Consider the following 12,125-nt stretch of genomic DNA (forward strand, 5'->3'; position numbering starts at 1 on the left):
CCCCCTCAACATCTGATGTCCATCTTTTTCTTCACATCTCCTCTGCATTTTTGACATCCTATTTCTGAGATTGTTTATCCTGTCAGTTCACTACCCTTCCGGTGACCACTTGTGAACCATAATAACGTAGTCTTCTATAAATGGATATTTCTTAAACTCTGTGAAATTGCGCATACACATTTAAAATACTTAACATTTGCTTCATTATTTAAAAGATGGCTGTTTCACCTTGCAGCAACATTTCTAGGGCAGATTACAAAATCAAGATTAAAGACAAAGAATCAATATAAAATATAAGTTGCAACCTTGTTAAAATAGCAAAGCTTTTCTTGGTACACTCTTTCTTATTTACACCCCACGCCCCCGGTGACAATTCTGTTTCAGAGCTGATGTAGTATAAGGGCGCAATCCTATGCATGTTTAGACAGAAAAAGGCCTATAACTCCCAGCATGCCCCAGCTAGCCATGCTGGCTGGGGCATGCTGGGAGTTGTAGACCTGTTTTCCAATCTAAACATGCATAAGATAGCACCTTAAGACTGTAAACCGCGAGGTCTGTAGTTCAACTCTTACCTCAGTCACCATCACAGAAGGGGTCCTTAATCTCTCTACCCCAGCCTTCAGTGACAGTATTTTTATTTAATAAATGTATATACTGCTTTCCATATCAAAAGACATCTCTAAGCGGTTTACAGTCAGAGATCAAAACACATAATTGTAAATGGAAAAACACATCTGTGAAGGTTTGAGGCCTCCAGAAGCAAAGGGAAACAAGGTCGGGCTTAGAGGCCTGGAGTTTTCTGTTGGGAGGGGGTAACCCTGAGAAGAGTGGTTTCATTTCTCTGGATAAGTTTCATTTTCATTTCCCCAGTTAAGTTTCATTTCTTCAGGTTTGAAGCAGTACATTCAGTTTTGCGGGAGGGGGGTATATAAAGAGAGGGGGAGATCCAGTAAAAGAGAAAGACCAGGCTGCAGCCAGAGCAAGAGACAGCTAGAGCCTGAAGTGAGAGCAGAGTCTGAAGAGCGAGCAGGAAAAAGCAGCCTAGAAAAGTCTAAGGACAGCGAGGGCAAAGGAACGTGCATTTTGCGACTTTTCTTTTCTTTTCATGCCTTTTGGATCACTCAGCTCTATTATGTAAATACCTTTAGTTGTGATTTGTTAGCTTTAAATCTACTAGTAAATGTTGTGGTGAAGCCCTCTGTCTAGAGTGTCAGTCACCCCATGTCTACAGTCTAAACCCCACATTAGTGGAAAGGGGAAGGTTAATAAAAAGGAAAGTAGGACTCTTAAGGAGGCAAGAGATCCTTAAGGGGTTGCTCAGGGGATCCAGGTCATAAGTGGAACCGACAGCATCAGTTACAATGTTCTAAATGTTTTAAGTCACAATGCTATGCATGTTTAGACAGAAGTCCTACAACTCCCAGCATTCCCCAGGCAGCCATGCTGGGAGTTGTAGGACTTTTTTCTGTCTAAACGTCACTTGCTCAATTTGTATACTGCTTTTCCTTACAGTATGCTCAAAGCGGTCCACAATAAAGCATGATGAAGAAAACCAATACATATGCATATTAAAGAAAGGTCAAAACAATTTCATGACAAGTGCATAATAAAACATCAATATCAAAACAATGAATTAGCATGCATAGGATTGCACCTTAAAATATTTAAACCAAAGCTAAAAGCACAACAATTAATAAGCAAGCTAAGCGGGCAGCACAAAGTCTTTGACAGGCACCTAAAACACACCACAGTTGGTGCCTCCCAAGTATCAGTGCAGTGGGCCTTCCATAAGGTGGGTGGTACCGTGGAGAAGGCCCGCTTCTGGGTTGCCACCAGATGGCATTTATGCAGCTTGCTCTACAAGCAGCAAAACCTCCTCCAATGATCTTAGTGATCGCACAGGTCCTATATCAGGGACAGGTATCTTCCAGATAACCTGGAGCTAATCCAGATCGCCGATTTCATGTGGAGGGAGAGCACATTGGGGTTGTTCATGAGAGGTGACGCTGTCCCCAATCTGCAGCCACCCCACAGCTTCCCTCTGGAAAAGGCGCATATTTGGACAATCGTTTAAGTACGTTGTTTTTCTTAAACACGGCTCTGGAGCGGTTTCCCTGACACGTTTCCCATTGTCTGCATTAAATCCTGGGCATTCCTGATTCTGTGACCTGGCTGTGACATGGCAGCCTTGCTGGTCCCAAATTATTTCTCAATATGAGGGAAATAATACGGACTTATAAGTCTATCGTAAAGTATGTGGGTAAAGGCCTTTGAGCAGTTAGCTAAGTGTTCTTGTTTGCATTAATATAATTACTTCCTAGTGTTTGAAACTGACATATCTTCATCTCAAATATGGTAATTAAAATAACATTTGAAAATCTGGGATTTTCAACAAATCTGGCAGATATGGTAGTATTACACCAGCGCTTTGTGATCTGCACTGACTTCCAGTCCATTTCCAGGCCCAGTTTAAAGTGCTCATGTTAACCTTCAACACTCCAAATAGCTTAGGGCCAATTTACCTGAGGGCCAGCTTACCTGCTCCTCCCATATACAGGAGCAGATGGCTGCTAATGAAAGGGCCTTTTCAGTGGTGGCACCTTGGTTGTGAAGAGGCTCCCTTGATGCTTATTTTGCAAACTAATTGGTACGTGCTGAAGCCCTTGTAGTTTTCCCAGCCTTTTTAGTTTTAGAGATGTGTTTTAGTGCTTCTCAGATCTTGGACACTGGATTTCTTTTGATGCTGTTTTAACTTGGTTTTAATGTTATGTCTGCTTTCGCATTTTTATATTTTATGGTTTCAGTTTCTTTTTTCTGTACATTGCCCAGTGAACTTATTGTTAATGGATGCGATAAAGATGCTGTAAATAAATACAGTCACATCGGTCCCTCAGTCTCCATCCACTCTCAAACAGGAGCCATACAGATCGCTGGTTTCCATTCCGACTTCTCTCCTCCCCATGAAGTATTATTGCCCCTGTCACAAGACGAGACAAATTGGAACCCACCTCGATCACCCGTCAGAGACAAACAGCCACCCTCTTGACAGGGTGTCATAATAAGGAGATTAATTCTCATCAGGAGCGGCTTCTGAGGGGAAATCCTTAACAACTTAACTCAATCGGAGGAAATCCAGGGCCGGCAAACTTCTGCTGAGCTCTCTCCTGCCTCAGCAAAATTCGGCATTTGGGGGGCCAGCCCACGAGACTTGCATTTCGCTCCATGCTTCCCAAATGTCTGATGACCGAGCACAGAGTTGGTTTTGTTTTTTCTGAATTAAAATTCAAGGCTAATCTGTTTAGAGGTCAGCGCCGTACTTCTCCACCCTTGCTACGCCAACCAAACTGTCCCCTTGTATGTTGTACCAGGCCATTTAGTGTCTCTTCTCTTACATATTGTCCCTTACGTTAAAAACAACAGCAGAACAGCATTAATGTGTTTTCCACATTGGATTTTGCCTTCGTTTTTATTTTGACATGTGTTTGGCCTTGTCATGCTGCTGATTTTTTAAAAAACTCTCTGGATTTTCTGTGAATTTTTATCTGCTCTCTCTGGGGGTGTCCAGATGAGGCTTTTACTGTGCAATCGCCCTCTCTCATTCATGGAATTGTATGGTGGGGGGGCAGACATTGTGGGCTTCCACCCTTAACCCTCCCGTGTTTTCACACTGCTTCTTCCGTCTTTAAAAAGGCTGGCCATGTGTCCTAGGGCCCATCTACATGGAGCTTTTACTCCGTTTTTACTCCTCCCCCAAGTCGATCATGTCAGCTGACGTATGCCGCTCCCCATAGCTAGCCCAGCGTTTCTTGCCCTAAATCCGTGTTTTGTTCAAACTCATTTTGTGTCGGATTCTCCCGTCACAGCGGCTGCAGCGCAGTGTGGGAGTCCGCGTGACCTCAGCTGGCTTCGGCGCAGCCTGGTGGAAGCGGCGCTGGCTGGCGGAAGGGAAAGTTGCGTGGGGCAGGGCATGGGGAGAGCAGAGGGGTAAACATGTCTACCCAGAAGTAACCCATTGCCTGCAATCCCACCTTGCCGAGTAGGAGCAGCCCTGCTGCTTTGAAACTGTGCTGTCGCGAACGTGGGCTCCGTCGCTCACTCTCACTTTAAATAGCCACTGAGTGTGGGAGTGGGGAGGGGTGCCAGCCTGGCTGTTTTGAGACTGCGCAGCTGCGAAGGAGCACAGCTAAGAATCGGTGGATGCCTGTTGATTCAAAGCTGTGCAGCTAAGAATGCGTGGATGCCTGTTGATTCGAAGCTGTGCAGCTAAGAACGGGTGGATGCCAGGGCAGATGAGTTTCATGAATGTGTACTCAGAAGCGCTTCCTTGAACCCGTGTGTGTGTACGTGGCTGGGTGGGTGGGGGAAGCCTGTTGACTGGGCAGTTAATATGCATCAAAGACAACGTGCTAGCCGTGTTCCCCCCTCGCCGGCTCCACGCTCTCTGCGCTCAGCGCTTCTTGCTCTCCTGCTCATCCTGCTCAGTCTCTGGATGGCGGCATCTGCCTGCCTGCCAAATGTGTGTGTGTGGGGGGTATGTGGGGTTCATCATGAGTGTCTCCTTGTAAGCAAGTCCTCCACTGCACTTCGTTGAACACATGAGAGAGGAAGGGAGGGGGAGCAAAGCTGTGCTCAGGGGCTGCCCCGCACCTACGCAATCGATGATGGTCGTTTCTACTCACCCACCCCGCCCCAACTACTGCGGCGTCTGGTCCCGTTTGCGCTGCGAAAGCAGAGGAATGCAGCACTGCGTGTGCCATGGAGAGAGCTAATTCGTTTCTGTGAAAGTGCAGATGTTGCCCAAATCGCTTCACAAAGCGTTTCCATCTAGATTGGCCCCTAGTTTACAGACCAAAGGACCAGCATCCCCTTTTTGACTGTGGACAGTGAGATGTTTCTGGGAAGCTCACAAACTGGGCATGAAGGTGGTGGCTTCCCTTTGTCGTTGCTCTCCGGGGTCCAATCCGGCCCTCCAGATGTTGTTTGACCACAACTCCCATCTTCCCCAACCACCAGCCATGGTAGCTGGGGCTGATGGGAATTGGAGTCCACTGACACTTGGAAGGCCATAGGTACCCAATTCCTGACCTACATACAGCATCCCTGTCAGAGGGCGGTCCTGCCTTGCTTCAGGGCCTCCACTTCCACAGCTCAGCAGCTCTTTAGGATGTTTCTCCAAACCTTTAGCCAAAATCTGCTTCCCTGCCATTCCCTGCTCCCTCCCTACACCTGCCAAATGGGTTCTAGTCCTGCCCTCAGAAGTGACAGAGTAGAAGTCTTCGCCTACCTCGCAGGGTTGTTTTATTTATTTACTTACTTACTTACTTTTTACATTTCCCAATAGCTCAACAGCTGAAGTGCCCTGGGCAGTTGTTGTGAGGATAAAATAGAGAGGAATAGAACCGTGTAAGCTGCCTTGGGGTCCTTGCAAGAGGAAAAAAGGTGGGATATAAATGTAACTAATAAATGTAAAAATCATCATCATCTTTGCATAACAGCGCTTCAGATATCTAAAGATCTGGACAGGGATAGCTTGGCCACAGTGGTACAGGCGCTAGTAACCTCAAGGCTGGATTACTTCAATGCGCTGTACTTGGGGCTGCCCTTGAGGCAGGTCCAGAAGCTGGAGCTAGGGCAGAATGCAGCAGCTTGGCTGTGGTTGGGAGCTGCCCCTTCTCAGCGTGTAACTCCTTTGCTGAGGGAACTGAACTGGCTTCCCATTCACTACCGGGCCAGGTTTAAGGTTTTGGCAGTAGTATACAAAGCCCTAAACAACTTCGGACCAGGGTACCTGAGAGAGCACCTTCTCTCTTACCAACCTGCCCAGTCACTGAGGTCCACCAGGAGGGCTTGCTTCTGGTGACTCCACATGGATCCATGGCCCGGCTGGAGTCCACCAGGAAAAGAGCCTTCAGTGTGGTGGCCCCCTTTCTTTGGAATTCGCTGCCCCTGGATGTCAGGCAGGCACCAACATTGTATTGCTTCTGGCTTCTCCTCAAAACAGTTCTATTCCAGGAAGTATTCCTTGAATGACCAGTCACATTTTTTATTGGCATTCTGTTTTTGTTTTTTTTTTAATAATTTTAGAATGGTGTTTTAACTTTTAAAATCTTTTCCTGCTGCACCTCTCATGTTCACTGCTCTGAAATCTGTTTTAGATGGGAAGCAGTATACAAATGTTGTAAATAAATATAATAAATAAGGATCACTGTCATGTCTCCCCTTAATCTTACCTTCTCCAGGCTAAACAGAGCCAGCTGTTTCAAGCGTTCCTCAGAGGACTTGGTTTCCAGATCCCTCACCACCCTGGAAGCTGCATCTAGGCTCAAAGACAGCCCTGATAGGTGTTGTAGGGCAGCCATGTGTCCTGTTTTATAGACCCCTCTCTATTTGAAGGCATCATCTGTTTGTAGGGCTGTCCGACTCTGGTTTACAGATAAAGAACCAGAAGAAGGAAGAGCAGTGGAGGCCTTGAAGACGCCCATCCACAGTTACCATCTGGACAACAGCCAAATGAGAAGGCAGATAGGTCACCTGGCCATTGTCTTCCCCATATTGAGAGATATATTGCATTTCTATCCAACAGAGAGTATTGTCCATTTATACACATAAATTAGCATAGACTAATGTTATGCCAAGGTGTGACCTCTTTTTGGGCTACGCATAAGTGGCCACCCTCGGGATATGTGTGTGTGTCTCTTTGGTGTTCAAACTCTTTGGTGGAGAAACAACAGAATGAAATTTAATAGGGATAAATGACAAGTTCTGCACCTAGGAAAAAGAAACCAAATGCACAGTTACAAGATGGGGGATATGTGGCTCAACAACACTACAAGCGAGAAGGATCTTGGAATTGTTGTCGATCACAAGCTGAAGATGAGCCAACAATGTGATGTGGCTGCAAAAAAGGCAAATGCTATTTTGGGCTGCATTTATAGAAGTATAGCTTCCAAATCCTGGGAAGTACTAGTCCCCCTCTACTCAGCACTGGTCAGGCCTCATCTGGAGTACTGTGTCCAGTTCTGGGCACCAAACTTTAAGAAGGATGCAGACAAACAGGAGAGGGTTCAGAGGAGGGCAACTAAGATGATCAGGAGACTGGAAACAAAGCCCTATGAGGAGAGACTGAAGGAACTGGGCCTGTTTAGCCTTGAGAAGAGAAGACTGAGGGGAGATATGATAGTGCTTTGCAAGTCCTTGAAAGTTTGTCACAGAGAGGAAGGCCAGGATCTCTTCTCGATCATGCCAGAGTGCAGGACACAGAAGAATGGGCTCAAGTTGCAGGAAGCCAGATTCCAGCTGAACATCAGGAGAAACGTCCTGACTGTTAGAGCAATACGACAGTGGAACCCATTCCCTAGGGAGGTGGTGGGCTCTCCCACACCGGAGGCATTCAAGATGAGGCTGGACAGCCACCTGTCAGGGATGCTCTGACTTGGATTCCTGCACTGAGCAGGGGGTTGGACTCGATGGTCTTATAGGCCCCTTCCAACCCTACTGTTCTATGATTCTGTGAGTCCTCATCTCTCCGTCTTTGGATTTGCAACATGTCTCTCCTTGAGTGCCCAGGCCTGTCTCTCTGTCTCACTCCCATGCAAGAGTCAAGGCCCCTCAGCTGGTGTTGACTGACGCAGGTTCCGACCCTTCCTCTGCCTGCCTCGGCATTCCTCTCCTCCCGGGTACAGGACATTCCCGCCAGAAGAGGAGGGCAGACATGGGAACCGGCCGCAGCTGTTCCCCGCCGTCACCTTGAGCTCCAGAGAACCTCTCTCTTTCATGACTGGGATGCGGTCAGCTTGTTTTCTCTCAAAGACATGCGGGAGTTGCCCGAGAGCCGGAGGAGGGGAGGCAGAGCTCCCGGGCGCTGGCGCACACAGATGGCCCGATCCCACGGCCTTCACCTTGCCTCGGCGCTGGAAAGGCAGGGAGAGAGTGGCCTTCGCGATTTGGCTGTGCCTTCCCAGGTTGTAAATAACCAACCCACAAACCCCAGATGCTAGGAGGGGTCTGGCAACCTTGTGGAAATCTGCTCACAGAGGGGGCTCCCCCCAAACCAGTTCAAGACATCCTCAGTAGGCCCCCTCCCTCAGCGAGTCCACCTTCTGTCCGCCATGGTCACCAGCTGCTTTTGCTCCTCATCCACTGTCTCATTGCTAGCACTCGCTTACTTGACAGGCAGAGAGAGGTGGGCGAACAAGCAGGTTGGAAAGGTGAAGAGGAGGAGCAAGTCCAGGGAGCTCTTGTCAGTGGCCCTGCTGGGATGTGAGCCCTCCATGGGTGCCCAACCATGCCCGCTCTTGCTCCAAACCTATAAATATAGAGCAGTGTTGTAGCTGTAGAACCTCGTCTGCTGTGGTTTGCTCGTCGATGTACAAGCGGTGATCCAGCTCGGGGCAAATGGCTTCAGTGTGCTCGGGGCAGAAACCGGCTGTGCACTGCACTGATTGGCCATATCTCAGGATGTCACCAACCCTTTAAAACATCTCATCTGGCTTCTCCCATAATCCGTAGCAGCCCAACAGAGCATGACCTTACATTTCTATAGAATACCATTAAATCAAGCACACATAAAAGCTGTTATCTCTCCGCTAGCCATTAGCAAGAAGAAGCGCAGAAGCATATGAAACCCTTCCAATCATAGTTGGGGTGGACACAGGAAGGAGCGCAGCTCTGCTAATAAATATATCTTGATCAGTCGTTAATGAGTAAGTTGTGAAACCTGGTCCAACAAATTGATGGCCTAGGTCAGCCTTCCCCAACCTGGCGGCCTCCAGATGTGTTGGACCACAACTCCCAGAATCCCCCAGGCAGCTGGCTGGGGGATTCTGGGAGTTGTAGTCCAACACATCTGGAGGCCGCCAGGTTGGGGAAGGCTGACCTAGATGGATTTAAAAGGGGACAAGAAACATTCATAGATGATAGTTCTAATCCAGGGTTATTAGACATGATAGCTAAAAATTGAGCTTCCATAGTCCAAGGCAGTGTACCTCCGAATATCAGTTGCTGAGGACAAAGGATGGGAAAGGGTTGTTGCCTTCCTGTCCCACTTGTGCGCTTCCCAGGAGGCGTCTGATTGGCCTTTGCAGAGGCATTTCTGGGAAACAGGACTAGATTTGGGGAAGACCAGATTTAGGGTGGTCACTTACACATTTTTTTAAAAGGGGGGAATGCATCACCAAAAAAAGATGAAAGAGGATGCCTATTTGCATAATGTTTGCAAATGCTTTATATGCAGTTGTAGATATAATGACTATAATTTAAATAGAAATATAATACATCTCATGATAGTGGGAAAGGCTGACCAGGAGACTTGTATAGCTACTCTGTCTGCCGCCCAGTTATTAACTCTTGATGGGCAACTCCAACGCCCCCGTGCTCCCATTTCAGGGTTCTTTATCTTTAAACTGGACTTGCACAGGACAGCTCTGCACAGGACACCTTCAAATAGAGGACTGCCCCCTCTGTAAAGTAGGACATCTGGCCACCCCGGCCTTGGGTCTAATCCAGCAAAGGGTCTTTTTTGTGTTGTTAAGAGTTTGACAAAGACCAAGCATTGTCTTAGCAAAAGGAAAAACAGAATGGGTTGGACCCAGATTTGGTCATGTGCAACTGGGCTGGTGGAAGGAGATTTCCCCTTCTCCTCCCCACGACAGCCCCTTCAGCCCCCTGGAAATTGTATGCCGAGGTTTGGGGGACCCAGCTGCATGGGGAGAGCTGTGGTGCAGGGGGAAGGGGGGGATCCGTGGAAATTGGCGGAGGCACCTTTCATGAGCAGAACGAAACATGGAGTTCATGCACCTCAAGGCGCCTCTCCCCCTGAAAATCACACACCTTGATGGTCTTAGAAGACCATAACATCCAGAGGAATGCTTTAAACTATTTATCTTAAGAGAATATACATTCAAGTGGGCAGAACCGCCCCACACACACTTCATTTGAGCACTAATGGAGACAGGGGCTCACATGCAATGCCCCCATCATCAGCTGCCGCTCCGATTCCCCCTTCGAGGTCTGACTTTGCTGTGATGCGATGGGGAGCAGAAGGGAGGAGAGGACTGTGGGGGGCAAGGTAATAAATCACCCACTGAAGCCACTGCCACATCAAGGTGAGGGCAGTTTAAACAAGCTGCCGCTGGGCTATTAAAGATCAGAGCGTGGCTAGCCTCAGACGCAGCTACCCTTGAAGTGCATCATGTCCAGAGAGGGCTGGAGCATGCTCAGGCTTTGACCTGGAGATGACCCCTCTGACCCCTGCTTTATCAGAAGAGAAGCAAGCCCTGTGGTGGGCTCTGAGGACCACCTAGGATGTAACCTGAAGGGCACAAGGAAGAGAAGTGAGCGCACAATGTCAAACGGGGTAGGCATGGAAAGGCAGACACTCGGGAGTGTGATGGGTGGTGTCGTGTGAGCTCAGACGTCCATGGTTCAGATACTACTTTTTTGCCACTCATTTGCTCATGGTGGGCAGGGGAATAACATGTTTAGGGGACTACTCCTTGATGGGTGAGAGCCCCGAAATTTGGTACACCTGTAGCCCTAGGCGCTCCGATTACTAGGGAAATCTGGCCTCACCCTCAAAATGAGGAACTCAGTGCGCACCCACCAAAAGGCTTACGCTCCTCCCACCTTGGCTAGATAACTGAATTTAAGATTGTAAGAGGAGCCATGCTGGATCTGACCAAATGTAGTCTATGTAGTCATAGAGAGCTCCCATCTTCAGTCCCAGCTCCTGCCAACCTAGCAGTTCGAAAGCAAGAAATTGCAAGCAGATAAATAGGTACCGCTTCGGCGGGAAAGGTAACAGTGTTCCGTGCACCTCGGTGTTCAGTCATGCAGGCCACATGACCACGGAAGTGTCTTCGGACAGCGCTGGCTCTTCGGCTTAGAAATGGAGATGAGCGCCACCCCCTAGAGTCGGACAAGACTGGCTGGGGACACCTTTACGTTTATAGTCATAGAATCACAGAATCCTAGAATAGTAGGGTTGGAAGAGGCCTACAAGACCATCGAGTCAACCCCCCGCTCAATGCAGGAATCCAAGTCAGAGCATCCCTGACAGGTGGCTGTCGACATTTTCATTGAGCTGTTCACCACAACCCTAAGTTCCCTTTCCTGGTCAGTCATCACCAGCTCAGACTCAACCGGGGTATACAGGAAGTTAGGATTTTTTGCCCCATGGTGCATCACTTTACACTTGCTTACACTGAACCACGTTTGCCATTTTAATGCCCATTGCCGCAGGACACTGCCAAATTCATCAAGAGATTCCACTCCATTTCCCGTGGTTATAAAGACTACATTTGCTCACCACTGCAAATGTCTGTGTTACCACCTAACAACAGTCTGAGAATGGCCACTGTTAAAGTTATTATCGCTGTCTGAATTTTTTGCATTTCAATTCCCTCTGACTACATTCTCCCCTCCCCATCTTTTGTATACAAATCTACCAATTTGAAGTTAATACTTCAGGCATCTGATGAAGCGTTCATGAAAGCTTATGCCAGACTAAAAGTGTTTGGATAGTATCCCAGCCCTCCTTAGAGTAGATCCACTGAAATGAATGGGGCTTAAGTCAGTCATGACTAACTTAAGTTACATTCATTTCAATGGAATTGAGAGCCAGTGTGGTGTAGCGGCTAGAGTGCTGGACTGGGAGTCGGGAGATCCGGGTTCTAGTCCCCACTCGGCCATGGAAGCTCACTGGGTGACTTTGGGCCAGTCACAGACTCTCAGCCCAACCCACCTCACAGGGTGGTTGTTGTGAGGATAAAATGGAGAGGAGGCAGAGGATTATGTATGCCGTCTTGAGTTCCTTGGAGGAAAAAAGGCAGGATATAAATGCAATAAATAAATAAAAATAAATAAAATGGGTCTACTCTAAGTAGGACTAACATGGGATACTATTCTTTGTCTATCAGGAGCCGCTTTTTGTTCTTGATCGGAATGATTACATTTTAATGGATATTGAAGATTTCATTTTGAAGGGAGCGGCATTTGGCAGGGAAATTGCTCATCCTCTCTGCAACGAAGACCTTGGATTGCGCTCTCGCTGCTCCAGAAAAGGATCCGCTGCACGCATCCCAAAGGGCCTTCTTAGCACCCCGTGTAAACACACCTTCCCGAATAAC

The sequence above is a fragment of the Heloderma suspectum genome, chromosome 1 (genome assembly GCF_057233095.1).
Source record: "Heloderma suspectum isolate Gila_16-S chromosome 1, 16-S_ref, whole genome shotgun sequence".
Taxonomy (NCBI): domain Eukaryota; kingdom Metazoa; phylum Chordata; class Lepidosauria; order Squamata; family Helodermatidae; genus Heloderma; species Heloderma suspectum.